Below are 27,800 nucleotides of genomic sequence, written 5' to 3' on the forward strand. Positions count from 1 at the left end.
CAACCACCTTTGAATAACGTTGATCCAGTTGACACACAGGGCAGGAAACCCTTTTCATCACTAAAGAAGACAAAGCGCCAAGACAGGGATTCAACACATGTTTTCGTCTAATGCCAGACATTTGCATGCAAACAATGTTCACTAGCGAAGAAAACAAATCAGTGTCTAAATGAATCATTTACTATGTTTCCATAAAAACCTTTCTACTTTTATTTAGGCAAGCATCTTGATTTTTCTAAAAGAGAAAATGCGTTGGCTTAAGGAACAATCATAAAACAGCAGCATATCTCAGTAGTATTGGTAATCTCATGATACTGTTAGGAGCGTTGTACCAGCTAAAGCTTGAGAACTGCCCAAAACAAGAAATTCCATGCAATTGGTAAAAGTCTATATAGCCATCAGCAGAAGACTGATGGAGATCCTGCTGTAAATCAACTTGCTTGCTATTTATAGAAATTACTAGCAAACAGAACTTGAGAAAGATTTTTCAATTTAAAAATTAAAAAAATGAAAAAAAGTCCAAAAAGAAAATTCTTAGATTTTTTTTTCCTCTGCTTGTGTTTCTTACCTAAGAAATAGTTTTAGGGTAAGATCTGAATCAGAAATTATAGTTTCAGAGACAATATGATGTACAGAGATCCACATTGCAAAATGCATTTTAGAAGTCACCATCTCTGATTCCAAAATAATCTTGCCATTTCACCATAAAATGGTTGATCATGGCTGACAGACACTCTATAGAGAGATTTTACAACTACCCACGGGAGACTGAGGCAGCACAAAAACATAAGCCACCACTCTTCTATGACAGCAAGGGATGAATATGCTTCCTCTCTCACCTAACTCCAAGGAGAGCCATGAATTACAGCCACCAGCACCAGCGGTACCCACAGTTTCCATTGGTTTGGTCCTTTACTAGAGCGTCTGATGAGTGGATTTAGAGATACAGCAGGGAGCACCTGAGTTGCCAACAGTTTTGAACTGATAGCACTAAACATCAGAACACAAATCTCATCTATATGTTCTTTTGCCACTTCTCCTCCACTTACCTGCTACTGCACCAACATAAACCAAAGCGAATACTACTGAAATTTAGTTCTTAGTCCATCTCCCGCTTGTGTTTGAACACTGTTCTGTCCATTCAGTGCACTGCATCCCCCACTTCAAAATACATTCACAACAGAAGTTTCCCAACTACTTTATCTGAAAAGTTATGGAGCAAACAGGCTGCACACACACGGTAGAAGCTGTGACAGCCACCAGTAAATCTGGCATCACCAGCAGCAGACTATAATGGAAAATCACCTGTGCTGCTACAGTGTGCAGTTCTGGATATGGACTAAATCAACCCATTCCATTCCTTCTATTTTTATCATTTTTTTACTTGTTAGAGTGCTTAAATGAAATAATCATGGCCAGAATGACTTATTTGGTGCACATTTGTTTCTAATCTTCTCAGGGGAATGAACAGATGTAGTTTCTTAAGAACGACAATCCTAACCTCTTTAGCAATAACACTAACCAGATATTGGCTTTTTTCCTGAAAACATCAAGATTAGTTGCTCTACAACAAATTGTTTCAGATGCATAGTCAGACTATTGCTGCTTGAGAAACCTATTTGGTGAAAACAAGAAAAAAATCTGACTGCAAATAAATTAATAATTAGGCCTACCCTACTAGTGTTGCCATTATAAACGCACCAGTTGCAGATCAATGCCTGCACACTTATTGTAGAGACAATACTAATTTATAAATCAAGAACGCAAGAAACAGCTGAAGTTAATGATGGAATATTAAAGAATTTGGTAAACAGACTGCAAATGATACACTTCTGATGTGATAGGCTTTGCGTCTGCAGACTGCTTGAATATTCTGGCTCTGAATCAGCAGAACACTTAAATAAGTGTCTTAATAGGATAATTATACCAATAAGTATAAAAGTAATTCCATTGATTTTAGTGGTGTGACTCAAATCTAAGTGCATGTAAGTATTTTTTTGCATAGTGACTTTTAGTGTCCATCTAAATTGGAGCGTATGCTTAATTCCACATTTGTAGTTATTCCTGACCTCAAACTGAAGCTTTATATTCCACAGATATATCTATATTTTATTTTGAAAAGAAGGTAATAGGCTTCCTTTCACTGTCATTTAAAACCGACCTTCTTGCTGCAGCAATAAAACAGACCAGTAGGTTCAACGGAATAGAAATAGGAATTGGCTAAATCCATATTGATGACACTGTATTATTAATAAATTACCTACTGTGAACTTTCCATGAATTATTAAAGCAAATAAATCCTATTTTGAAGTGTTATAGATACTAGATAATTTATAAATATGGGATATTTGAATTATAATTCAATCTTTTCCCCTGATCTCTGTCTGTATTTCCATTTCCAAATGGCTTTTAAAATGTCCATGCTGTATTACTGGGTATAGCTGTTTATATATGAATTTGAATGCTCCTATACTTCAATGCAGTGTTGTCAAGCTTGCTATATACCTGATGCACTGCAGGCCCATAAAAGGACAGTTGCTTATCCAGAATCTGCTCTCTGCAATGAAATGCTTCCTTGCATCATGCTTTCTAACAGGACACAACACATGCCCTTCCACACCGACACTTAAAGTTATTTCTGGCCCTCACACCTGGACAGTGACTGTAATTCTATTTTAAAGAGACTGACAAGGGAAAAGGCAGGTGAAATGTGCAGCCAAGTACTCAAACAACTGTTACTGACAAGTCACCTTTCTTCTAGAAGTTCCCTCCTGCTCTGATGGCTTTCAGCAGGTCTGCCGTCCGATTTCTGGAAGAGAATCTCCAAGTGCTGCAAGGAAGCTCTGGTTGCAGACTTGCCCTGTCTTGGGCTCTTTTGGGGAGGGCACAGCACGGAGCAAAGGCTGGTGGCCAGTGCTGCTCCCTGAGCTCTGCTAAAAGGTGCTGAGACGGGTTCAAAAGTCTCTGTTCCTACTTATAGAGCCACCCTGCACATACGCAGAGATCCTGTAGACAAAGGTTGCACAGAGACTGCAAATTTTCTACATCCCACTAATGGAAACTAAGAGCTGGGTGGCTGAAGCGGGTTTGTACCTATGCAGTTGAAAGAAAGAGTCTTCCTGACAGTGGGGGTGAGATAACAAATTTCTCCAAGTGGGGTTTCTGAAGATGTCAGGGAGAATAATCTGACAAATCTCGATTTCCCTGAGTTTCTAGTCCAAAACTTCCTGACACTGTAAGGAACGAGCCACTCTGCTGAAACAGTTTTGATATGTCCAGTATTTCTATCTTGTTATGCTTTTTTATGTTGAAAATGTAAAACCTCCTTAAATGAAGGAACAGGAAATACAGGGACAAGCTCTCTAGGCTTGTAAACCTACAGAGAGCGTAATGGAAAATATTGTGCATTGGAACAATCTATTTTTATTCCAACAAATGTAATTTCTCTCTCTTCTGCCTGCTGTGTTTCAGATACAAATCAAAATAAATCTTCAGTAATTAAATTAAGAGCTTACACATGCTGTTTTGTTTTCATATAGGTTTTTTTCCATACATGACACCTTCTTATATTTTTATTTTTCAGCTGAATTTAACATGTATCACAAAGGATGGTACTACCAAGACAGTGTTGCCACCATTCATACTTTCCTACTTACGTAAAAGTCCTGACCTGCAGCACTTGTTCTTTTTTTTCAAGTACTTAGCTACTTAGGTTAAAAAAAATATATGTTATTTTGACGTGACTGCATTTCTAGTTTTAAGATTTGGAAGAATGCCTACCAAGGATTAGGATGAGATCAGTGTACTTACAGAGTTTTATCTAACTCTCTGGAGGCAGAAGTTTAGTATTACTAAGCCACCTGAAACCTACATACCAATTAGCATCCAAGAAAATCTCCAAATAATGTTTCTGGGAATAAAGGGAAGCAGAGGTTTCTGCAACCGAAGAGAGATGCTCAGAATGTTAATTCTGATATTATTATTTTTCTTAGCTGTTAACAAAATCAAATTATCACTAAAGGGCACTGTTACATGTAGTTTTAAGTGAAGTTGAACTTGGCCTTTGGTGATCACGTGCTACCAAGGAACAAAGACCATGCTGTGCTGCTCTGTCTCATTGCCCCAATTCTAGGATGCAGCGCACAAACTTACTTGGCAGCTTGAGTAAAAGACCATGAAAATATTGTCTTGCTGCAAGCCTGGAGTAGGATTTCACCAGGATAAGAGGCACCTTTGAGCCCCTGTGCCTAAAATAATTTGAGGTCCTCTACCATCTTGATATTTCTAGCCTTGGTGTTTGCTGACAGCCTAAGAAGGACAATTCAGTGCTGATTTCCTTCTGAGCAAGGTAACAAAGGTTTAAATCCAGCAGCATTCCAATAGTCTGGGAACTGCTGTTTGGAGCCACAGGCCTCCCCTGCGCTGGGAAGCACTAACAACAGTCAAAAGATAAAAAGAACAGGCTATGATCACTTTTGTGGAAGCATAAATGAAATGTGTCAGGCAGAAGATATATATTTAATCATTTATTGCCTTTTTGATCCTAGCAAAATATATCACAGAATGTACTCACACAATCCTTCTAATGCTGGTAGAAGCACATACTACTATATTTATAGATATAGTACAAATTGATCAGCTTTATTTACTCAAAAATATGTTTTATCTGTAAAATTATGGCCTACGGGCACAAAACCAAAAATATATTAATACTGTAAGTATCTCTGGTCTTTTGTCAACATTGATCTTTTGAATTATTCATTTTATCTTTCCTGTTACTGATTCACTGGTTTATAGAATATGCTGGAAGAAGTAAGAAACATCTCTACCACATATGTGCTTTTGCTAGACTAAACTCAAATGATTAAGCTAAGTTAATACATCAATGATTTGTAAAATGAGACTTTAAAGATTTTAAAATAATTTGAATTGCATAAGAATACATTTATCTTAAAGGACAGAAGTCTGGGATATTGCAAGAAACTGTCTCCATGGTGAATTACTGAGAAATTGCATTGCTGGAATTCTGTAGTATCTCCTAGTTTTTTATTTTATGTAGATAATTAAAGGAGTAATGATATTTAATGTTTGATAGTTCAAGTTATCTCTAAGAAATGCTTAAATTCTATCTTTAAAAATAGTGTTCTGATATGATAAGCAAAAACAAGGAGAGCACGTGAGATCACGTTTCAAATGGTAGGGTATATGTTCATGTGATTTATAGTACCGGACAACGAGAAAAATGTCCCCTTTGCATCATGGATTTCCATTGATATCAAAAGGAGCATTTCTTGCACAAATGAATAAGGAATATAGTGTACTATTGTCTACCTTGTCTACTCTGTGACTTAGATTAACTCTGTAAACGTATCTTGGAATCACTACAAAATATATTGCTAACAAATTTTTAGCCTGTGAAAGTTGGAATGAGGTTCCAGTGAGACGAACTAATGAGATACAAGCATAAGAATTTGCTAGGCACTTTCTGACAACAGATAATTCAGTAGTTCCTACCCTACATTAAACCATCTTGTCTGGGAGTAGTAAATACAGAATGAAAGTTTCACATTAATATACAGAACACACTGTAAAATTTAAACAAACACTTTATGGAATTATGGGGGAGGGTGGAAGAAGGAAAAAGGAAAAGCCTGTCAAACACAGCTAAGGCTTTGCTCTTTGATACTTGAAATTGTGGCTATTCCTCCTTATTCATAATTCACTATTGTTGGGTCTAGCCTTTCAACAGTGTAAAACAGATTGAATGTTGAACACAATCATTCTAACTAAGAAAGTTTCTACACCTAGGCAAGGTGAATTCTGCTATTAGAAAGCTGATTTTATTCTCAAGAGACTCAAAGAACCTGTATTTCCTCTACATTAGGTGTCTTTCTTTCTTTTTGATTATTGAAATTCTTTCAAAGTTTAGATCAAGTTAATAAAAAGCCCTGACTGAAGAATCAATGCTCAGCCTGAAAAAGTAGGCTCCAGAGCTGGGAAGCTGCAATCTGTGGACATTTTTTGAAATAGAACTTTATGGGTGTCCAAGAGGGTCTACAAAAAATGAAGCCCAGCAAAGGATGGGGTAGTTTGTGCTGACATAGCATAGCTGTTACCCATTTTGATCTCAGTTTAAGTTTCTAGGACTCAGTGCTCACATAGATCCAGCTTCAGGAGCTTACCGTAACATGTTATTAATGTTTGTAAATTGCTTTCAAAACCTTTAAGGAAAGTGAAAAGGACAGTATTGTTGCACAGTATTTTTCCTTGATAGCCTGGAGATTCCCAGCAGTCAGTCTCCTATTTCACTATGGTAATATTAATACAGAATCTCTGATATGAGAGCCAATAGAAATGAATGTTTAAGATCCTCAGAGCAAACCATTCACTGTATGGAGGAGAAGCCTCAAGCATTTTAAATGGTGCTATATCTAAAATAGAAACTGCAAAGCATGCTTTATCTTTTATAGCTTGTAAATCCAAATGCATCTTGAAACTATGAATACCTTAAAGGTGCATTATACAAATTATCCAAGAAGACACATTTCATCTTGAAGGCCTGTAATACTGTCAAAGACTTGGCAATGGCTAGGAGCCATGTGCTGACATATACTGCATCTGCTTAAGGACTTCACTGCCGAACACTTCACTGCTTGTACAAGCTAGCAGGAATTTGTGAAGTAGCAACATAAGACACGGTTTATGAGAGTAATGTCTAATCACATAGCTAGTATACTTAATAACGCAGACAAATCAAATTCTTCCATTCATATCATAAGGTTTGTTACTGTTCAATAGGAACGATAAGCTGTCCCATAAGCAAAATGGATATTTTTCTGTGTTTACAGTTGAAATTGCAAGTGTAATAAATGATAAAACAGGAAGCCTGCCAACCACATGTACAATAATGTTTTTGATTTTAAACACAAAAGCTATAACCGAAAATAAATGTTCCTACTGCTGCAAGACTGAGGCCTTGGTTTTAATACCAAATACCAGCACCTTACAAAGAAAGAGGATGTATTATATGTACCCAGAATAAAGAGGGAGATACTCAGAGCACACAAGGAGGAAGGCAGTCTGATTTCCTGAGCAGAATCCTCAGAAAATTCCCTGCATTCACAAATTTCCTTTATGGATCCTGCCATATTCAAGATTTTAAGGTTCTGGCCGAAAACCCCCTCCAAACTTGGCACATTAATTAGGTCTTCTTCTGTTGTAGAATCTTTTGGAGTAGCTTATGAAGTGGCCTTTCCTTAGTCAGGGCATTTTAAAGATCCTTTTTTTATTTTCCTGCAAAGCCATGTATTTACACTAGAATGTTGGGAACATAATTATCTTTTGAAAATCTGTCTTCCTGTTAATGTCAGTCATTGGGCTAAAAAAAACTGATATCAGTCAACAGGTTAAAATTATTACTGGGGAATAAAGACACGCAGACATCCCACTCACACGCATACATTACTGTAATCATATAAGCCTTTTTTCATTAGAAACCACAATAAAACTTTGACCATTTTCAGTATCAGTAGGGGTCCCAATTAAACTGCATACACAATTAGCACATTACTCATTTTAGGCACCAATTCAGTGTAAGATTTTTTTAAAATGTCATCTCATAATGATAAAGTAATTATGCTTATAAAAAGCTAATAATTTCCAGAATTATTTGTTTTAAGTTAACATACCTCACTAATAGAGTTCTGAGGAAGCAGGAAGGTTTTGAAGGTGGAAAAACTAATTTTTCAAACAAGAAAATATCAGAGAATCTTTAAGGTATTAAATTTGGGATCTCCGTGTATTGGAAGAATAGCTTTGAAATGCAATTATATGGCACTGAAAAAAAGTTGAGAGGCTACAGACAAATCAAGTGCACTTTTTTCAAATCCTATTAAGAGCAGTTCATTTGAAGTTTAATTAATTCTTTTCTGAAGATGGACCATGTTGGTAACTAATTCTACGTAAGCACCTCATCTTGCTTCCATAAGCAATGCTAGGAAGTAATTTTTATTAAATTATACAAATGTTCTTCGTCTCATTGTCTTTTCCAGTCTCAGAGCCCAATGTGATGAGCTTCGTACTGTAGCTGCTCAACAAATGGATTATTCAATCAAATTCTGTAAGCTTGAATGTTGGTCAAAATGGTTTTGTGCAAATGTCCGCTGCTTTTAGCAGCTATGATGCCCTAGATGGGCAATATACAAGAAAACTTTGCTGTAAGACACAGTTACAGTAAGACAAGATTGAGAAACGATGAAGTTATTTGGCAAGCCTCAAGGATTTACATAACTTATCCAACAAATCTACATATGTAAAAGTAGTTTCTGATACCAATTGTAGAAAATATTTTAGGAATGCTTGTGACAATCAGATATGTATCTTACCAACTCTGGATGTGGAGGTACAACTGTCCCTCAGCAACACGTATGCTTTAAAAACACACCTACTAAACCTGGTTTTACTTATTGCTGGCAGCTACCACCAGCTATTTTCTGGATGGCCTATGGCTATCAGTGGTCTGATGATGCCACATTCAACATTATTTTCCCATCTACTTAATGATACCCTTGATACAGCTAGAAAAGCATGATTACAAACAGTTATCTTGAGAGAAACTCTAGGTAGGGTGCATGCTTAACAGTTCCAAATCAAATACATGATATTTGATGCTGAAAAGGCGAGAAGATAAAAAGCTTTCTAGTCTGCTGGTTTTCAGGTAAGGGGGCTGGGGTGAAAGGATATTCAGGAGTGACTGAGCCTGGTCTGCAGCAGCTACTATTAGTTTTAACCTGACCCTTGGCAAAAAGCTGAGAATGTAGAAAAAAAAATTGAGTGAACAGGAAAAATAAGAACTGAGATCCCAATATTGTCTCTCGGTGGAAGTCAGCAGTGACTACATAGGTGGTCACTGCAGGCTATACCTTTTAGACTCAAAAAAGGTCCAAATTTTACAAACCATGTGTCCCTTACATCTTTATCCCACCAAGGTTAAATCACTGTACTACTCTTCTCTGTCACCTCCAGTTATGTCTGCCTTGTTGTATATTATTGCAATCCTAAGTGAAATACCAAAAGTCAATTCCAGGTATTTTAGCAAGATCTATTTTCAACAACAAAGGATAGCACAGCTCTAAGTGCTGAAATAGCTAAGTCTCTTAATGCAGTACACAATATTGCATTATGCATATTTGGAAAATACGAATCTAGACTGACCCAAAACTGAATTTTAAATAACTTCAGAAATGTTAATTCTATTCATAAATTCAGCCACAAGACGTCAAACAATCTTCCAAAGGATTCTATAGTACAGAGAGGTGCATTTAGCAATTCCAGAGCATCTATTTCGATCAGTCATTTGTATCCTGTGGCTACATCAACAGTAAATCTCTTAAACAACCAAACCCTCAGTGTACGCAAGAACATAATGGTAGTTACAGATCCCTTAGAATTAAGATGCCTAACATGAACACATTTAGTGCTCAACAAATAATTTTTTAATGCCATTGATCCTGAATATTTTTTTTAAAGCTACTTTCTGTTCCTTTGACAGATGTGCTATGCTGCATTTCATTACTCTCTCTCCTTACCTCGTTCTTCTTTTGTTTCAGATAAGTGATGAGGCTTTCGGAAAAGATTAAGTACTGGCAGGCAAAGCAATGGTCCAAACACAGTTTTAATTGGATCCTCAAATCCTGTGGAAAAAATAAGAAATTAAACCATTAATAATTTAATTTTACCAGCAGACAAAGGAAGTTCATGTATTCTGTTTTAGGTAGCTTTTACCATATTTCTTCATATTTGATTTCAACAGGCATACAATCTGTTAGTCAAATCATGTTAAAAGTGAAATTATTACCACAAGATTTCAGTGAGGTATGCACAGCTGCTAAGTGCTGATGCGAATAGTTCTCATCTAGAAAAGCAGTCTGCTGATTACTAGTAATAAGTCAGAATTCACTTGATAAAGCCTTCAGCCCAAAAACCACTTTCTTCTGTAAAATCTAAAAATCTTCCCATTGCTGTATAACATTCATAGTATTGGTTTTTTATGCTGCTACAATATGCTCTTTGCCCCATGAATGCTTGACAGAGTGCAACCATTATACAGCAATATGACTCAAATGCAACTAAGACATAATGCTAAACAATTCAAGATTCAAGACAAAAGATGGTGAAAGAAATTTCATTTCTCTTGAGATTGGCAAATGCGCTAAACACAAATAACTCCATAAAAAAAAAACAACATAAAAGCAATTTTTTAGAGAGTCAGAGGTTATATGTTGTAGTACTGGGCAAGCAGCAACCAAATAACCAACAAAATAAAACAGCTCAACATATTAGTAACTTGCTTATTTCTGAAAACAAGACATTCTTGCATTAGTAATTTTTATTCAGGCATACAGTACAAAAAATCCCCGATATGTCACATAACATCTTTAATTTCGCTTCATATTTTAAAAGACCATAGGTCCCAATTCTTCTAGATAGTAAACAGCATTAATACAGTTGTTTCAATGGAGCAGCAGTTAACTTCTACACGCAACTAATCTGACCAACAGAAATGAAATTGTCTAGGTTCTCAAATCTATATTCAGGGAGGCTGTGTTTCATTTTCTTCACTGTTATAGTACAGCAGGTATATGTAAATTTAATTTGGGATTACAATCAAATTTATGTACCATGACCTCAGCCACACTAGGCCACTGGAATTCAATAGACATTTTGTAGTAGGCAACTAGTTATCAATAAGTGTATTCAATTACATATATTGCTGTTATTTAATGCAGCAAATACATCTAAAGCCCATGCAGAAGGTGGCATTTGGAACAGCTGTAAGAACATATATTTACAAAAGCTCTTTTCATAATGATAGTTTGGATGAGTAGTGAATTTATTGTTTATTGTTTGTTAATTGAGGGCTGCAGGATGTTATATGCATTTTAAAGACTAAACTGATGTTTGTGACTAGAATGGGAGGCAATATTTTTTTATTAAACTTTCTTTTCTGGAGAAAGAATTTGCTGAAATGTTCCTCTGAACATTCCATCAGAAGCATTTCTTAGGATGAAAAGGTAATCCCTGGTCAAAATGAGGATAAGATAGAAATGGAAAACCAAAGTTCAAGCCTCTAACCTGGCCAGTATTAGAGAAACCTTAAAATCTTTCCCTGAATAACATTTTTGTTTGTGAATGCTATTCATGACCTAATACATGGAACCGCAAGCAACAGCAAAGCTTTGGTCTGCAGTCAGATTATCTAGTCTATAGTTTCCTTTCAATAATTGTGTATGAGACCGTCTGCTTGCAAAGCTGCTTGGGATGGAAAGCAGTTTCTTCGCAAGGCATAGAGACTGTGCCAACAACACCTGCAAGGACGGGACTAGATCTCTCTGAACCATCCTCATCTGCCCCATCACATTCTCCCAGAAATCAGAAGCCAAGATATTGCCGCAGAGACACCAAAGAGGCTGTGCAAGAGCCCATGCAGACCAAGCACGGCTGATGAAGAGTAAATTCAAGTAAATCTGAGCATAGGCATTCATCTAAGCATCTGCATCACAGTCCCCCATTATTTCTAGTTGTTCCTGTGCTATCAAAATCTTTTCAACTGCCCATGTATGTCCACCTTCCCTCAGCCTGTTAGATTACAGAGACAGATGTTATTGCTCTATTAGGTGCAAAGGCAGATGATAAGGGTACCAGATGAAGGCAGGCATGAGCACTGGGAATGAATTCTAACTTCTATAGAGCTGGAACCAAAGCAGAGGCAAAAGTCCTAATGTACAGATAAAGACATACTTGTGGATGTCCAATGTACCACAGACAGGAAGCACATCAAGCAATTCAGCCTCAGACATTTTTAAAGGTTTTCAAGACTGCTTTTTCTCCTGATATTCAGAAATGAGCTTGAGGGGAAAACAGGCTGTTTCTTCCCGAAAACAATTCTTGGTCTAAATATCACTCCTTCACTCCTCCATCAATAAATGATTTTAAAGACAACTACTGGCTTACTCTGTGTACATATCAAAAATGGCTTGCAAACTGCAAGCTCTCTAAGCAGCACTGCTCCTGCTTGCGCAAAGAAACATTGAAGTCAGTCATTCAATACACAGCCATTGAAAGACATGACTAAAGTTTCACAGGAGGCAATTTTAGAGCCTAGTGTTCTAAATAAGACCCAGATACTAAGCTCCTACCTAATGTTTAAAATGTGTTTTTTTGCCTATGGAGCTATAAAAATAACAAATACAAAAATAACGACAACCACAATAGCCATCATTATAGTTTTGTACCAAAGCCTGCAAGAAACCAAATAGGACAATATCTTATCCCGAGCAGTAAAAGCAGGACAGAATAGCTGTTAAGCCCCCTCGGGAAAAATGTGAACCCCTGGGGCATTCAGATTTCATGCTGTACCTGGGACATAAAAACCATCTAGTTGGGATCCATGAGAACAATAATTGAAAAAGAATCAAAATTGTTGAATAGCTTGACTATAAATATACTAATTGATACTGCAGGAGTAGAAAATTCAATAAAGTGGAGAAGTATACAGTAAACCAAATGTCACAATGATCTTCAAGTTAATTCACATCCACAGAAATGTCAGAAGGATAACTTTAAGAGAGGGGAATGAACTCCATCTGACTAACAAACTCAGTATTTATTTAGAGAATAACTGCATTACTTGATTTACTGCCAGAATGCTTTTTGCTGCTTTAGCTGTTGCTTTACAACCACCTAATTTTTCAGCATTTGAAAGAGGGCTGCACTTCACCTAACTGCAATTTATTATGGTGCTAATATTTAATTTCTTATGAATCTACTCTACCATGATGAGCACCTGCTTGAAATGGAACAGGAAAAGAAATGACATCTCCTCCACAGTATGTGTTTGTGTAAGAATATACTTGAAAGAAAGAGCATGTGAGAGCTTGACATGTCCTTGGGGTACGATTAAAAGCTCCTGAAATAAAATAATTCAAAAAAGACAGCTCTGACTTTAACCACCACTGGGGACAAGAGATCTTTCATTTAAGACATGTCAGTCATTCACAGGTATACCTGAAATAACACAGAATACATATTTTAAAACCTGGTTATTTAGATACAAACCCCTAACTGGACAGACCCTGTGGGTGATGTAAAATTCCACAAAGTTTGACTAAAGTTTAATTTTTCATAATAATAGCAAGCCAAAGCCTAAAAAGATACCGACTTCATATTGGTAACATCGAATGATAAAGAAAACTACAATTTAGGAAAAACAAAACAAAACAATCCCAACAATCAAACAAACAAAAACAAACCACAGAAGAGATAAAACCCCATGTAGAATACGATTCTTCAGTAAAGAAGAAACCTTCTGCCCCAGGTGTTTTCTATCTAATGTCACATCTTGGCCACACTCTTTCAGCTTTGTGGCAAAGATCTGAGTTTATTCAAAGCTAATGAAATTTGTCACCTAGACTATTTCATGTTTTATGTAATGCTGTCTTTTAAGCGGGTGTATTTTATTAAAGATATTCTTTCCTAAGCTTCAGTGTCTGTTCCACTTCTGTGAATTCCTTTTGTTTCCTTTCTGACAGTGCTACAATTAGCCATCTACAGAGACACAAAGCCAGCCGAAACTCACAGTATTTTATATATATAAACACAATTTACATGAGCTCTCATCAATAATTTGTTTTAGAAAAAGTAATGAGACTGACCCAAGCATGAGGCCATCATACCTGGCATGCAAAACATCTTGTGAACAGCAGAACTTGATGAAGTCTGGTTCAGAGTCTCATTTTTCGTTTTCCATGGATGCTTTGAGATTCAAGCAGTTCAGGACTGAAGTTAAAATTTTTCAAGTGCAAGCACTGATCATGTTTCTCTCCTGTGTGCAATAGATGGTGTTGAATAAAGAGCATACTCACCCTACAGCCTCAATGAGAACATATGCAAAGCTGCTGAGAGGAGCTCAGCCACTGAACACTTGACTGTCAAGAACTGCTTTGAGGACTCTCAGTTTGTAGGAACTTACTGTCTTTGAGACCTCTGTCTCTCTGTGAAATGCATTTCAAAATTGTTTCAAAAGTTATCAGGGGAAAAACAGACAGACACAAGGCATAAACCTTGTTTCCTTAAGCAAAAGAGCTCAAAAATTTATTGCATCTTTGAAGTTTTCTGGCTGAAATGAATAAACTAAAAACCCAATCAAAAACTGCCTTAAACTGCATACTATGTTAGAGGATGTTTAGTCCTAATTCACTTGAAGTTAAAAGAGGCTTAGATGTCAACTTAAGCACTGTTAGAGTTTTGCCCTGGTTCTGTACGCCCAAATGTTCAGAGGGTAGAATTGCACCAGCTTTTACTCACAGAACATCAATGGGACCCACCATTCTAAATCACTCAAACCCTTCAGAAAAAAATGTCACCTTTTAGAGACTCATCCCTGTCCTCAATTAAATTGCTGAAAGGAAGGGCATGACTTTCTTTCCCTTTTGGGGGTGAGGTATGATGGCCAGATTATATAAGTGTTCACTCTCAATGAAATGCATTTTAGATTATCAGTATCTGTGATGAACGGATCACCTCTGCCGCTCCTCAATAGTAACTATGTGTTAAGGCTTAAATTTGAATCAAAGGTGCCAGATGCTTTATCTTAATAGTAAAAAAAAAGTAATGCTCCTCTATAACAAATTCTAAACTAGAATACTTGATATTATTTATCCTCAGAGTTATATTTACTGTTTCTATAAGCCAAGTTCTAGCTTCCATTTAGTACCTATTAGATTTTTTCTGTTGAATTGTTTAAACAAAAGAAAACAGAAGATTTGTTGCATGCTTCATTTCATATGTTTGTATCTTTTGAAATTAGCTGTAACGGTGCTTTTGTGTTAATAACAAGCCCATTAGCAACAGACTAAAGTGATTAGGAGATAGTCTTTTTGTTTTTATCAAGCATGGATGTCAGCTGAGATTGTACATAGTAGTTCAGAATGAATTTGCTAGCATGGATATTGTCATAATTTTGACAAGCCTAAATATGCATGGCTTCTTGACAGATGCGAAAACCCCAAATACTGGCTTTCTCCAGCTGAGGAAAGGTGTTTACAGACAAGAAATTTAACACAACTAAAGCAGTTAAAGCTCTGAAGGCATCTTTCTAAACCACAAATTCTTGATTTGCTACACTTTCTTCTTCTCTCTTGAAAGACCTTAATTTTTCTGAAATGTTCTAGGCCCTATTTTAGCCCATAATAGGTCTTCAGACTCAGTTTAAGGCACATTGTCACGGTGCTTAAGGATCTTTCCTCTCTCAGTGCCACACCATTAAGATTTTCTATTGATTTTCCATCCTAGATCAAAACCAGTCTCCATAGCCCTCGGAGCAGTCTCCAAAGAATACTTATTTCTGAACAAACAGCGGGTTTGGTTTTTGAACAGCAATCCCTTTTCTGCTAACATATTAAAGGCCGGCTGAAAGCCTGCTTCAGGTGCTCTCATTACTGCAAAAAAAGTGCTACTCTTTTCTCTACTTGTGCTCTCTTCCCTTCGAAGTGCATGCATCCTTTTACCTTTCAAGTATTTTCAATCTTACTACTATCAATAAATAAATTGATTTCAATACTAACCAGTTAATTCAAATTCTGCTTCGCCTGCTTCTGAAAAATAAATTTTATTTATTTTATTTTTGAAAAATAAATGTATTTTATTTGTTAGTTATGCCACTCTCTCTGTTATTTGCTGTTATGACAATCTAAACACATAGTTATGCTAGTCCCTACCCAAAAGGTCTCAACAATACCATGTAATTACTTAGATAAGTTTCTAATTCATTCGTTGTTAGTTTTGTTCCTTTGAAATTTCCTCATTAAGTTATTGCAGGGAGCTGTATTTGCACAGCTGAAGAGAAAAATACAAGCTCTTTATTGCATTCTTTCAATACCCCTTTTATCTTTAAACTAGTTAATTAGCATATTAATTAACTAGACACAGTATTCACGATCCTAGAATTAACTGTGGATACCACATTTAGTGTAACGCCATTTGTACTTACATCATAATAATATATTCACTTAACATTGCTCTGATCTATAAAACTGTTTCTAAATTAAAACAGCTAGAATTGTAACATATCTTATTAACGGCATGCATCCAAGTGAACTTCTTCGTACTTTGTCAAAATTTTAAAGTCCTAACAAACAAACCATCTGAGTAATAAACTCATAATGGAAAAAATTCTAGTTCACAATAAAATAAAACATTTTGCGCTTACAGGATTAGTACACTACAGTTTGGCCCACAATGGTCAAAATATGTCAGCCACTAAATATCTGAAGACAATTTCAGTATAAATGCCAACATTCACTGAGTAAGATTCATCTGCTGGAGCGATAATGTTACACTTTCTGTAGCTGAACGGTATGAAGAATTCATTTAACAGCAACATTCTGGTAATGCCTTCAACAAACCACGGTAGCCAAGATCTATGTTTTCACATTAATTGAAAGGGACACAAATATTTATAGCGCAAGTCTGACAGACTGAATGAAAAATGTGTGTCTAAACAGTTATGTACTGACTTCAACAAGGATAGGACGAGACCAAGGACTATATGGCTGACCACACTGGAGAGACAGCACTTCTACACCACAACTGTTCCTTTAAAACATAAAAAGTCTTGTTCCTGCATGGCGCGATAAGCGTCAGCCCAGTCTGCAGTGCTCCTTTCCTTCCCCTATCCTGTAACTCTCCTCAAGATTTGGGCAAAAATCCAAAGCAATTTAACAAATGAACAGATAAATTATATGCTGCCCACTTACCATATTTCTATCTTTCCAAATGCCTATTGATATTAACAAGTGTTTATGAAGTCACATATACAAGATGACAGTATTTCAAGCTGGCTGTGCCCTTGTGGGAATGTACATAATGTACATTATTATTTTTTATTTGAGAAATCTAGCAGACCTGGACATTTTATATTCGGTTTCATATAGACATTGATGTATTGGGTGATTTACAGAGTGTATGCTTTGCATTTGTTTGAAATCTCTGACAAGTAGATATTTTTGAATTACTGATCTGAAGATTTTTTTGATGATATAATTATGAGCTGGAGGTTGAATTTTTAGAAGTGAATTTGGTGCTAGATTTGCAATTCAAAGAAGTTACTTAAATTAACAAAAAATGCCCTAAAAGAACAGCTGTCTACCTGACTGATCCAAGAAAATGAACACTGAAAATAAACAGCTGCCCTGTAGAAGACTATGTGATAAAACTAATCACCCTTTGCATAATGTATTTATTTTCCCCTGTGCTTATTACAGACTTGGTGAACCTTCAAAGCTATAAATATTTAAATGTAACAGACAACCCAGGCATGTGGGTTCAAATGAAAGCAGGATTTCAGTAGTCTGACTACAGCAAATCCAGATCTCTAAGAAATCAGTTCTGATTGTTATGTAACACTCAAAACCATATTTATTTAATTTTTGTTGTTGTCATACCAACAAATCCTTTTAAAAGGACCTTTTGGATGAAATCTACATGTTCTCCAAACTATACAAGGCTCAGTATTTGGAGAAAGGCTACAGTTATACTAGCATCATCACAACAATATAACATGGAGAGCAAAAGAACAATATGTATCTAATGCTACTGGGATAAATAGCCCCATGTGCTATGCTTAATCATAGTTCCTTCAAAATCAAGTCATTGAAGTTAACCAAGTGATGAAAATATCTAGCAGTCGAGATGCCTCAGCTATATCTTTTCCGCTTTCAAAAAGCTAGATAAGAGCTGTTCTCTCCCTCATTCCCCAAGCAGCAGATCTGACTGGGATAGTCCAAGACCAATGCCAATAGTTTGCCAGTTCTGGCAAAGGACACAAGACAGAATACCCAAAGCAAAACTAAGACAACTATCCGTCACTTGTCTTGCTTTGCTGGCACTATGTATACCTTGCTCTGATTTACGAGGGAATCCAAGGTGTCCTGAAAACTCCTTTTGGAGAGCATGACTTGGGATGCTACCACTGGAGCAAACAGAAAGCTGTGACAGCTGCAGATATGGTCTCTGCAGTGAAGTGCCATAGATGTAACCTTTATAGTTTCAACCATCCCCTGAGTCCCTATGGTATGCAGGGCTTTCTCCTAAAATCCTTCCAGTTTCCAGGTTTCCCAGGTCCTGTGAGACCTGCTACCATGCTGCACAATCTGCAAAATGAACACTTTTTGTTGTTGTTCTCAAGAATCAAACAAGCTCTTGTGTCTCCAGGGGCTCAGTCTCACTCAGCAGCAAAGACAACAGAAAGAGGCCTGATACCCAAACATACTCTCCTAAGTGTAATGCACAGTCCCCCTGCAGAATCAACTAAACAACTCTGTCCTTTTCTCAGACTTGCCATTTTAGTTGTATCCATATATAGATCTTAATCAGAACTGCTCACAGACAGCCGCAGCATTCGCTAGGCAGAAAGGCCATGACAGGCAAATGTATAATATTTACTCTACTTGGAATACTAAACTGGACAAGCTTCATTTTATGCTAATTTATTAAAGGTGAGGATCTGCCTATTGTCAAAACCCTCTGTTACCTCTTTCAAATCCCCCTATTAACAAGCAATTGCAGTTGTCACTTGCCCAGATACACAGGAGGAAGACACAAGAACCCATCTTCCTTTCATTCTGCCACGAGGGGTGTAGTTCAAGACTAATCCCTATAAAAAGTGAGACAAGTAAGTAGAGCCGTTTCGATCAGTCAGCAGAGGTGACAGGCTGGAAATGTACCTTACAACAGCTTTGCCATTGAGGGCTATAAGATATATTTGTCTTTTAGAGGCATATATTCTCCCCTTTACCCCTTCAAAAGCATGCTGAGAAGATCCAGTTCCCACCAAAGTCAAAAGAAGTCTTTTCACTGATTTTAATGAGAGCTGGGGATTGCAGTGTGGGGCTCTCAATGAGGCCAGCATTTCTTTCTTTTCTCTTCTTTCCCTAATTCAAAAATTCTCTTACACAGACTGTCTGGAAGGATATAAAGATTAGCAACGATATTGTGAACTAGCCTAACCTAAAAAGAATATATTTATTCTAAAAGGTGTCAGCACACTCAGATGTACTACATATTATGAATACCCAGTACAGCTCCCCACCCCCAGCAGCCATTCTTTGCAAGACTATTTTTACTAAAAGTTATTTTTGATGTGACATACAGAAAAGATAAAACTTTTTACACAAAAGAGGATTCATTGGAAATACTTTCTAATCAAATTTTTATACTATGCAAGCTAGCCTGCCTGCACTCCTTTAGCTTATCCACTATCTGCTGCTATAATACATTCTCTTGTACAGCATTTTAAAAGAAGGACCAATATGGTAATCCTTGAGCCTGTGCAGTTGAATATGCTATTACAAACAGGAGATGACCCAGGAATTTCTCACAAATAAAACACTGAAATTGCATACCCTCACTGTGCCATCAAATTTGTTACACATTCTTTAAAATTAATAACAAAAATAGATCTTAAAAGACCTTTAATAAATAAGTACAAGAAAAAACAAATTTTAAATAGCTCATGTTAATTGTGTTTATCTCAGTGTGAAGCCACGTCAAAAAGCCTGCAGCAAATGTATTTTGGTAAAAGTACCACTTGCACAGCAGGCATTAAACTTTAGAAAGCAAGCTTGTCATTAGTGGGCTACAATTGAAAAGGCTACTAAAACTCAACTAAACTCTTAATATCGTATCTTAAAAATGTGAGATGGAGCATTAAACTCCTTTTACACAGTATGTGATTTTAATGGTACTTTTTCATCGCGTTATTCCTTCAGTAATGTCCCAGTTTATATAATCTTAGGGAGAACCAGAGGGCAGCCATGTGCCAACCTTGGTTTGCACTCTTCAGCATGAGAAATCTCCACTGCTATCCCCCTTTGCTGCTGAGGAGCCCATATTTTACTCATGTGCTTATCCAAATGGAGTTGATAACTTCGCTTATTTTATAATTATAAGGTTATTTATCCAATTAATAAAGTGAAAAATATGAGATTCTTTTTTAATTTAAATCCATTGTGGTGTTTGGAGTCCCTAGTATTTCCGCAGGTGCGGTTTCAGGCTGAGTCTAAGCCGGTTTAACACTGAGCTGACACTAAAGGAGGCAATTTTGCTCTTCCTTGCCAGTTTATGTCTGAGTGAGTGTCAGCTGGCTTATGAAATGAAACATTGTGCTCTTTCAGGGTTATTTTTCCATTGGATCAGCCACACTACCCTTACAGGGAAAAAGGGAACCACCAAGAGCATCAAGGTAACAAGGTAGAAAGCAGGTGGTAATTTTAGGGAGTAATATACCATTGAATTGGTTTCCGTTAATGATGGTGTGAAATCAGCAAATCTGCTGGTTTAAAGAGAAGGAGTGAAATCTAGAAAACACCTGTGTCAACTAGTAAGTACATATACAGAATATCTCAACAGAGGGAACAAGCTACATATTAAAAGCTACATATTTAAAGTTTTGCTTGTTTGTAATTCATTCATAACTCTCCACCACCACAGCAGGCAATACATAGCCACAATGCAACATTTTTTCCTGTCGGTCTTCAAAATCTGCCGGAGAATAAGAAAAAGAAGAAATACATAAAAGATCCCTTAGCAACACAGCTATGATCAGAAATTGTGTTGCTTTAGAACATGAGCAGGCCAGACTCTCAGCCAGCAGCTGCATGGGCCAGTGCACGCATTCATCTACCATGCTGAGAAAAGAACTTCTGGGGGTTTGAAGCTGATTTTGTTTCATTTTTTACTTACAGAAGTTTAGTCTCATTTTACACATTACTGGTAGTCACAAAACCATTCTGAAAAGATAATGGAAGCTCAAGCACACAATCCTACCCAATTTCTATTGTTGAAAATAAGGTACCAAAGGTTACATGCTCTGATACCATCTAGGTTTAGAAAGCAAAAACTTTACGAAATACATATTTTATTCAGAAAATAGCTATAACTCATTTGGTATTGGCTGAGTCATTTTTGTAAAATAGTTTGCTTCTAACTTCAGGGAGGATGGGATGAGATGAGATGAAATGAAAAAACATGAGCAAACTCGTATTTGTGACAGAAGAGTAGAAAATACCTTGGTATCAAACATGAATACCTTGTTTTCCTCCAGATTACTTCGGAAACAATGAGAGAGGGTGTCATGGTTTAACCCTGGCTGGTAACTAAAGCCCCACGCGTCCACTCGCTCACTCCCTCATGGTGAGACCATAGGGGAAGGACAACATACATGTACCACCACAAGCCAGGTATTAGTCCCCTTGCAGCTCGCTCTCTGCTAAATGCAACTTAAGGTCTTTCATTTTACCTGTAAAATCTTAATGTCCAGTTTCCTGCCTATTTGAGGAATCACATTCTCCATAAAAATATAGTGTTAAGGAAAGTATTCAAGCCTCAAAGCCCTTTTAGTTTAAGAGACTAATGTCAAGGTATCATCCATCATACAACTACAGATCACTATCTACTTCAGTCTCTACTTCAGTGGAAGAAAACAGAACAAAACCAAACCAAACAAGAAAACAAACAACAAAAACCAACCAAACAACAACCACCAAAACCCAAGTTTCTAGTGATATAAGGCAACATTGGTTTGCTCAGAATATGGGGAATGATGTCCAGCTACATTCAGCTAAAAGGACGTACAGCAGCTAGAAGAGCCAAATGAAATAACAGTTCTGAACTGCAAGAAATTGTGCTACTTGAAATTTTAGTCCAAAATTAAACTTAAATAAACAATTGAATAGTTCCTCAACTAACAGAGTTTCTAGAAAGTGCTCTGGGAAGTTGCCCTGGAAGCTTTGACAGAGCACAAACTTGCACTTGTTTGACTACTGCTGCAGCAGTGACATGGGGCAGGTTGTTCCATGGCCAAGGCTCCTCCAGAAATCTGGATAGTCAAATTAAAACTATTCGGAATTAAACAAATAGCATAGCCTATCTATCTCTACCCTTCAAATCATTTTGATTTGGTTGCTTAGGTTGAATTTTACATTTTTAACCCTTGAACAACTTTTTTTTTTTTTTCCTTAGTAACTTTAATTCTTTAGGAAGTTGCATTTGGATTTTTTTTAATACAAATACAAATGAATGTATTACATCAAAATGAGGGAGAGGGAGCAGATTGCACAACACTGTCTGACAGAATTGGAGAACAAAGGAATGCAGAGGTGAGTTTTCCTTGCCTTGCCCTTTATCACAGCTCAACTAACTCCTAGCATCAGTTACCATTTAAATGTTTCTCCTACTTTCAGAGTCTACTCAGCCATAGGGAGCACTAGTAAGAAACACTGATTCTTGTTTTTCTACCCCTATTTTTACTAAAAGAAAAAAAAAATTGTCATATCCATCTGTTGCTCTGCTATCCCCGTGCCCCCCCACTTTATGTATGAATATCGGTATTTTCAGCTACAATAAACTCTTTAACTAGTTCAGTTTTTCAGCCTTCTTGAGCAGCTTTATCAATCAGTGACTTTTATAGGGAGGATCCCAAATGTTGATATAAATGTAATAATGTTGACAGATTAAGGCAAGAATAAATAAAACTGATACATTATTGCAGCAAGGATGCAGTCAATGTTGTGTGAAATGAGTTGGTTTCCCTGTTCTGAATTGGTTTAGGAGACTGAGAAACATGCAGCCATCATTCTGAGCACAGCCAAGACCCACTTAACATCGATATTTAGAAATGCATAAATAAATCCCACTAAGATTCAGACTTCACTGAAGAGACAGGTTAATTGCCTGTTTGTTTGATATTTAGGGTCTATGCTTTTATCTTTATAATGATTTTCAAAATTGTTTGGGTGGAAAAGCAACAGTATTTTCATGTTTTCTCAAAAAAAAAAAATGCATCTCGTACTATTCAAAAGACGTTTAAGACGTTTCTGTCTCACTTTTGAATTATTTGAGGCTTAGATTTGACAAAAGTATGCCTAGAGACTATTCAACATTGACAGCAACCTCATCTGTTTACTTCTGTTCTGATAGCTGGGGTAGCCCGTATCACAATAGCCCCAGCACAGAATGGCGGGTTCTTTGGTAGCTGACAAGTGACAACATCTCATGGACAACACATGAGCACGAGATGAAATTTCATGACAGAAGCTCAGCAGTCAGACAATTTATTCTCACTTCATGGAGTCCAATTTTCTTTCTTATTGTGCTAAATCATTGGCTTGTATTACAATGCTTTATGCCATCTTGCAGTGTCAGATGGACTCCTGGTGCTTGTGTGGGAATCGGCTGAAACAGGATAAAGTTGAAGCCTGTCCTTCAATTAACAGGTAAGCTCAAAGGAGAAAAATCACTACAGGTATCAGCTCTTTAAATACAGACATTCTTCTTCACTAATCAGCTTCTTTTTTACTTTATTCATTATTAATATGGAGGTAGGGACTTTGTGTATCACATCAGTCAAACAGTCAGATTCTGACCTACTTGGCTGCTATAATAAGGACAATATTCAATCTACAGAGCACTGCAATATAAACATTCCTTTTAGCACAGATTTTTGGAGACAATAGTGAGAGTCTAAAGTGAAAGGAAATGTATTTTGGTACGGAAATAAATGGATTTTTTAAAAAAACTCAACTTTGAGAAAATATCCCAAAGAGACGCCACGAAAGCTAAGATAAACCATGATCTACCATAACCTTCCCAAATACTTGTTTACCTAAATAGGTAGAAAAATCTAAAACTAGACAAATGCATTGACATTTTTCTTGACAGATTCATAATCTTGTGGTTCCCAAAATTTTAATGTTCAATAACATTTCATTAGTGTACTCCAGTGTATTTATTACAATGCATTATTAATACAGATATGTGCCTGTTCATAATTATTTTCCCTTTCAAAACATAATAACTTCACACTGAGCTTGTTGCAGCTACAATATTTCATCTCTGAATGCTCCTTCAAACACTCTGGGGCTGTGACAGAAATTTGTATTTGAACAGAAAAGCTGTCAAGAAGGTACTGTGGTGCTATCCATCACATTTTTTAATCCTGACCATACTTAGATGTTAGCGAAGCTATCTGTCCAGGACACTAAACAAAGACTAAAATTATGCCTTCTGTTCTTACACATCAGATCTACAAAGTTCGAATGATTTCAATAGGCCTGCATTACACTCTATTAATTTCCTATTAGTTCTCAGCTATGCAAAACCCAACCGCAGTGTCACTGAGGTTTAGACATGCAACCTTGATTTCGGCATTAAAAAATGGAGCCTGTCGCTTCTCATAATTTTGCAGAAGATTCTACAAATGTAAATCCGTTTTCGTCCTGTCATACTTTTATGTCTTTAATGAGTTTGGTCGCTAACAGTGCAGAATCTTAATTTCATATTCAGAAATATTAACAGTTACTATGATTTTAAGCATCTGAAGTAGCTGTTCAATTAAAGCATAATGTATACATTAATACTTAGTTTTACAAAAAGCAATGACATTTAGAGTTTTGATTTTACTCCTTTCCCCCCCCGTCTTTCTCTCACATTTATGTTTTACATTCCCAAGGGGAAAAAAAAAAAAGCAGTCAAAAACTGAACTAAAGAGTCTAAAACAAAATCTTTAATCAGGAGCACATTATGCAGTATAATACGATTCCTTAGCAGTTAAAATCTAACATTTGTAAAAACAAATGGCATGCACTTGACAGGCAAATTACACATGGATTACCATTTGTTAAAATTTTATCACAGAAAATAGTTTAACTGTTGTGGATATGAGCCAAGATCAGCCTGACAAGTACTTTACATGAAAGATTAGCATATTCTCTTCCAGAGGTTTAGGCTTAATTTGGATGCATCGACTTTTTGCCACCATTGCTGACCTTTCTGTCTAATCAAAGTCCCTTTGAATTCAAATCCCCAACCTTTTATCTCTCCTGACAGGTTTTAATTTGAAGGCTTGTAATAAAGTCTATTAAAATTCAAAATGTATCAGTGTTTAAAGCTTGGTTCACTTTGTTGGATTTTCAGATATGAAACTTCAAATGTGCTGATTACAAAGACTCCAAACTTTTCATTTTAAGCTTTACACCAGGCTAAAAAAAGCTGTTTGGAGGGGGAAATCAATCTGGATTTTTTTAAGTTATGATGCACAAAGATTACATACGCGGCATAATTATAAAAAAAATGAATATCCATAAGTAGCATTGTATATAGATACGGGGTAAGTTAGGACTGCAGTTGCTTCTGTGATAGTCCTGTATCTGTGGTTATTTTTATACTGCCCTTTCATCCAAGGCAGACAGAGTTTCCACGTGAGACAGGATGAATTCAGTGCAACTGCCTCCAAGACAATCACTGCTGCTGCACCCATGGTGCCCCAGCCCCTTGTGTGGCTTGTGGCCCCAGGCAGCACCCTCAAAACTGAATCTCTCCCAAAGGAAAAGAAGGCTCCTCTGGGTCACCTCTAAGTGTCAATTCACGGAATAATAAGGCAGTTGTTTTTTCCATCTTAATTACGATAATTACTTTAAAAATGGTAAGGTAAGTGGGAGAAAAATGTTACGGAATTGCTGAAACCTGTGATTCAAAGACTTTTCCACAAAACAAAAACAAACAAAACAGAACACCAAAAACCCTCTTCCTCTTCAAGTTGTTTCTTCAATTGGAATTCTTCTATTCTCTCACAGTAGCATGTACAAATCCGAACATTATATATCTGATTATCACACATAATCCTACTGTTTCATCAGGCAGGTACTAGAATCAGAGAAGGAGCTGCAGATATGAAAAGAGGATTAAAAAGTAACCTAAAATAAGCTGATGTTACAAATTCTTTTAAAGAAGAAATGTATATCTGAAGTCTACAATGAAATATGAACACAGGTGAAATTTCTTTATCTGTGCATTGGTATTAGTTACAGAATTAAGTGAAAAAGTCCTGTGTACTGCTGTCCCTATAAAGAGAACAGGTTAGTCCATGTGGGCTTGAAAATCTCTCTGTACAGATTTCATGGAAAGATAAGGACTTAATTTATTAGCAGTTCAGAGGAAAAAAGAAAAAAGGAAAACAAATAATTAAAAAAAAAAAAAATCTAGTCTTTGGGGTGAATAGAATCAAATCCAGCCACAAGTGGTGTTCCCCAGAGCTCAGTTTTGGGACCAGTTCTGTTTAATCTCTTCATCAATTATTTGAACGAGGGGATCAGTAAGTTTGCAGATAACACCAAGCTGGGGCGTGGAGTGTTGATCTGCTGGAGGGTGGGAAGGTTCTCCAGAGGGATCTGCACTGGCTGGATCAATGGGCTGAGGCCAACAGAATGATGTTCAACCAGGCCAAGTATCAGGTCCTGCACGGGGGGTGTTGGTTGACAGTAGCTGAACACGAGCCAGCTGTGTGCCCAGGTGGTCAACAGCATCCTGATGTGTATTGGAAATAGTGTGGGCAGCAGGACCAGGAAAGTGATCGTCCCCCTGTACTTGGCACTGGTGAGGCTGCACCTCAAACCCTGGGTTCAGGATCATCAAGTCCAACCACAACCTAACCTAACTCCAGACATGGTTTAGTGGTTCCACTATAGTTTAATCTTTTACAGCTGCTTTTACTCTATTACAAAAAGGCAAAACTTCCCACATGTAATTAACTTATTCTCTAATTCCAGCCCAGCAAGCTATGCATCACCCTCATCTCATGCAAGTTAAATGCCAGATGATACAAGGAACTTCTGAAACATTGAATCTAGGACACCCATTCCAAGGATGCAGTGGAAAACCCAGAAAAGTTATTTGCAAAATTATCCTAGATAAATATACAAAAGAGGAATGTCTGCACTCATTTCTTAGTACAGAAATCACTAGGAGGCTGCAGGTGCAAGCGTAGCTGTGCTGCAGCAATGGACATTTGTCTGGCTTTTATTTCCTCCTGTTGTTCATTCCACACGTTCCTCTTTATGACTTTCTCCCTCCCAGAGGCTGATAACTAAAATAAACTGAACATCTTCCTTTGCTTCAGCTGCTTTCAAAATACTGTCAGAAGCTTTCTGAACAGAGTCTCCAGACAGATGTTCCTCATGTCCTAATACCATTTTCTGGCACTTTAGTGGAGCGTGTTGAAAATATACTCAATGTCACCCCAAGTTCAGAACAAGCTGAGCTGTTTATTCCTGAAACAGGTGTTGTAGCTTCCATAGAATTTAACAAATACAATTTGGTTTATATAACTTAGTTGTTATTTCTTGAGAGTAGCTTAGTTTTGGCCTCTTTAAAGACTTATTGATGCCTATAGTAGATTTGTCATTACTTGAGAAGCTATGCATATCCTTGACCGAAGACATGAAAGTGAGAATTTCTCTGAACTTGCAACAAGCTCTAGAAATTATTTTACTCTAGAATTTTGTTAAACAAATTTTGTATTTTAAATAATTTTTCCTTATATTCCTATTTTTTTAATGGCACTATTAAAACATTTTTTTTCTTTTTCTGGTTAACAATAGTTGTACCTGGTCTTGATAGATAGGAAACTTCTTACGTATTTTAGTCTTTGACAAAATATTTAATTTTAAAGCAGGTAAAGATTTAAATATAATTTTACCTACAGATAAATAAGCAAATAAATGAAAGTTGAACTTCAAATTTCAAATAATTGTCTGTATAAATATGATTATCCCAACCAAAGAACTTAAAAATAAACAATGCACTTATAGGCTTAGATTCTGTGGTGACAGAAAATCTCTCAAATCTAAAAATAGTTTATACATCTACAGAGATGTAGAACTTCTCATATGTAAAACAACAACACAAAC

General features: G+C 36.7%; 2 long non-coding RNA genes across 2 annotated transcripts in view; one reads left to right on the forward strand and one right to left on the reverse strand.

Moving 5' to 3' along the window:
* LOC139828889 (uncharacterized) overlaps positions 1–27,800 on the reverse strand; it is a 449,358-nt gene that overhangs the window by 112,571 nt on the left and 308,987 nt on the right. Inside the window, exon 3 of the long non-coding RNA XR_011740946.1 lies at positions 9,588–9,692. This is a non-coding gene — a long non-coding RNA (uncharacterized lncRNA). The remainder of the gene's footprint in view (positions 1–9,587; positions 9,693–27,800) is intronic.
* On the forward strand, positions 3,583–27,511 carry LOC136106514 (uncharacterized). Its single transcript, XR_010652136.1, has 3 exons — positions 3,583–3,656; positions 23,254–23,330; positions 26,661–27,511. It is a non-coding gene; the product is annotated as an uncharacterized lncRNA (long non-coding RNA).

This window comes from Patagioenas fasciata, chromosome 11, assembly GCF_037038585.1.
Source record: "Patagioenas fasciata isolate bPatFas1 chromosome 11, bPatFas1.hap1, whole genome shotgun sequence".
NCBI lineage: Eukaryota > Metazoa > Chordata > Aves > Columbiformes > Columbidae > Patagioenas > Patagioenas fasciata.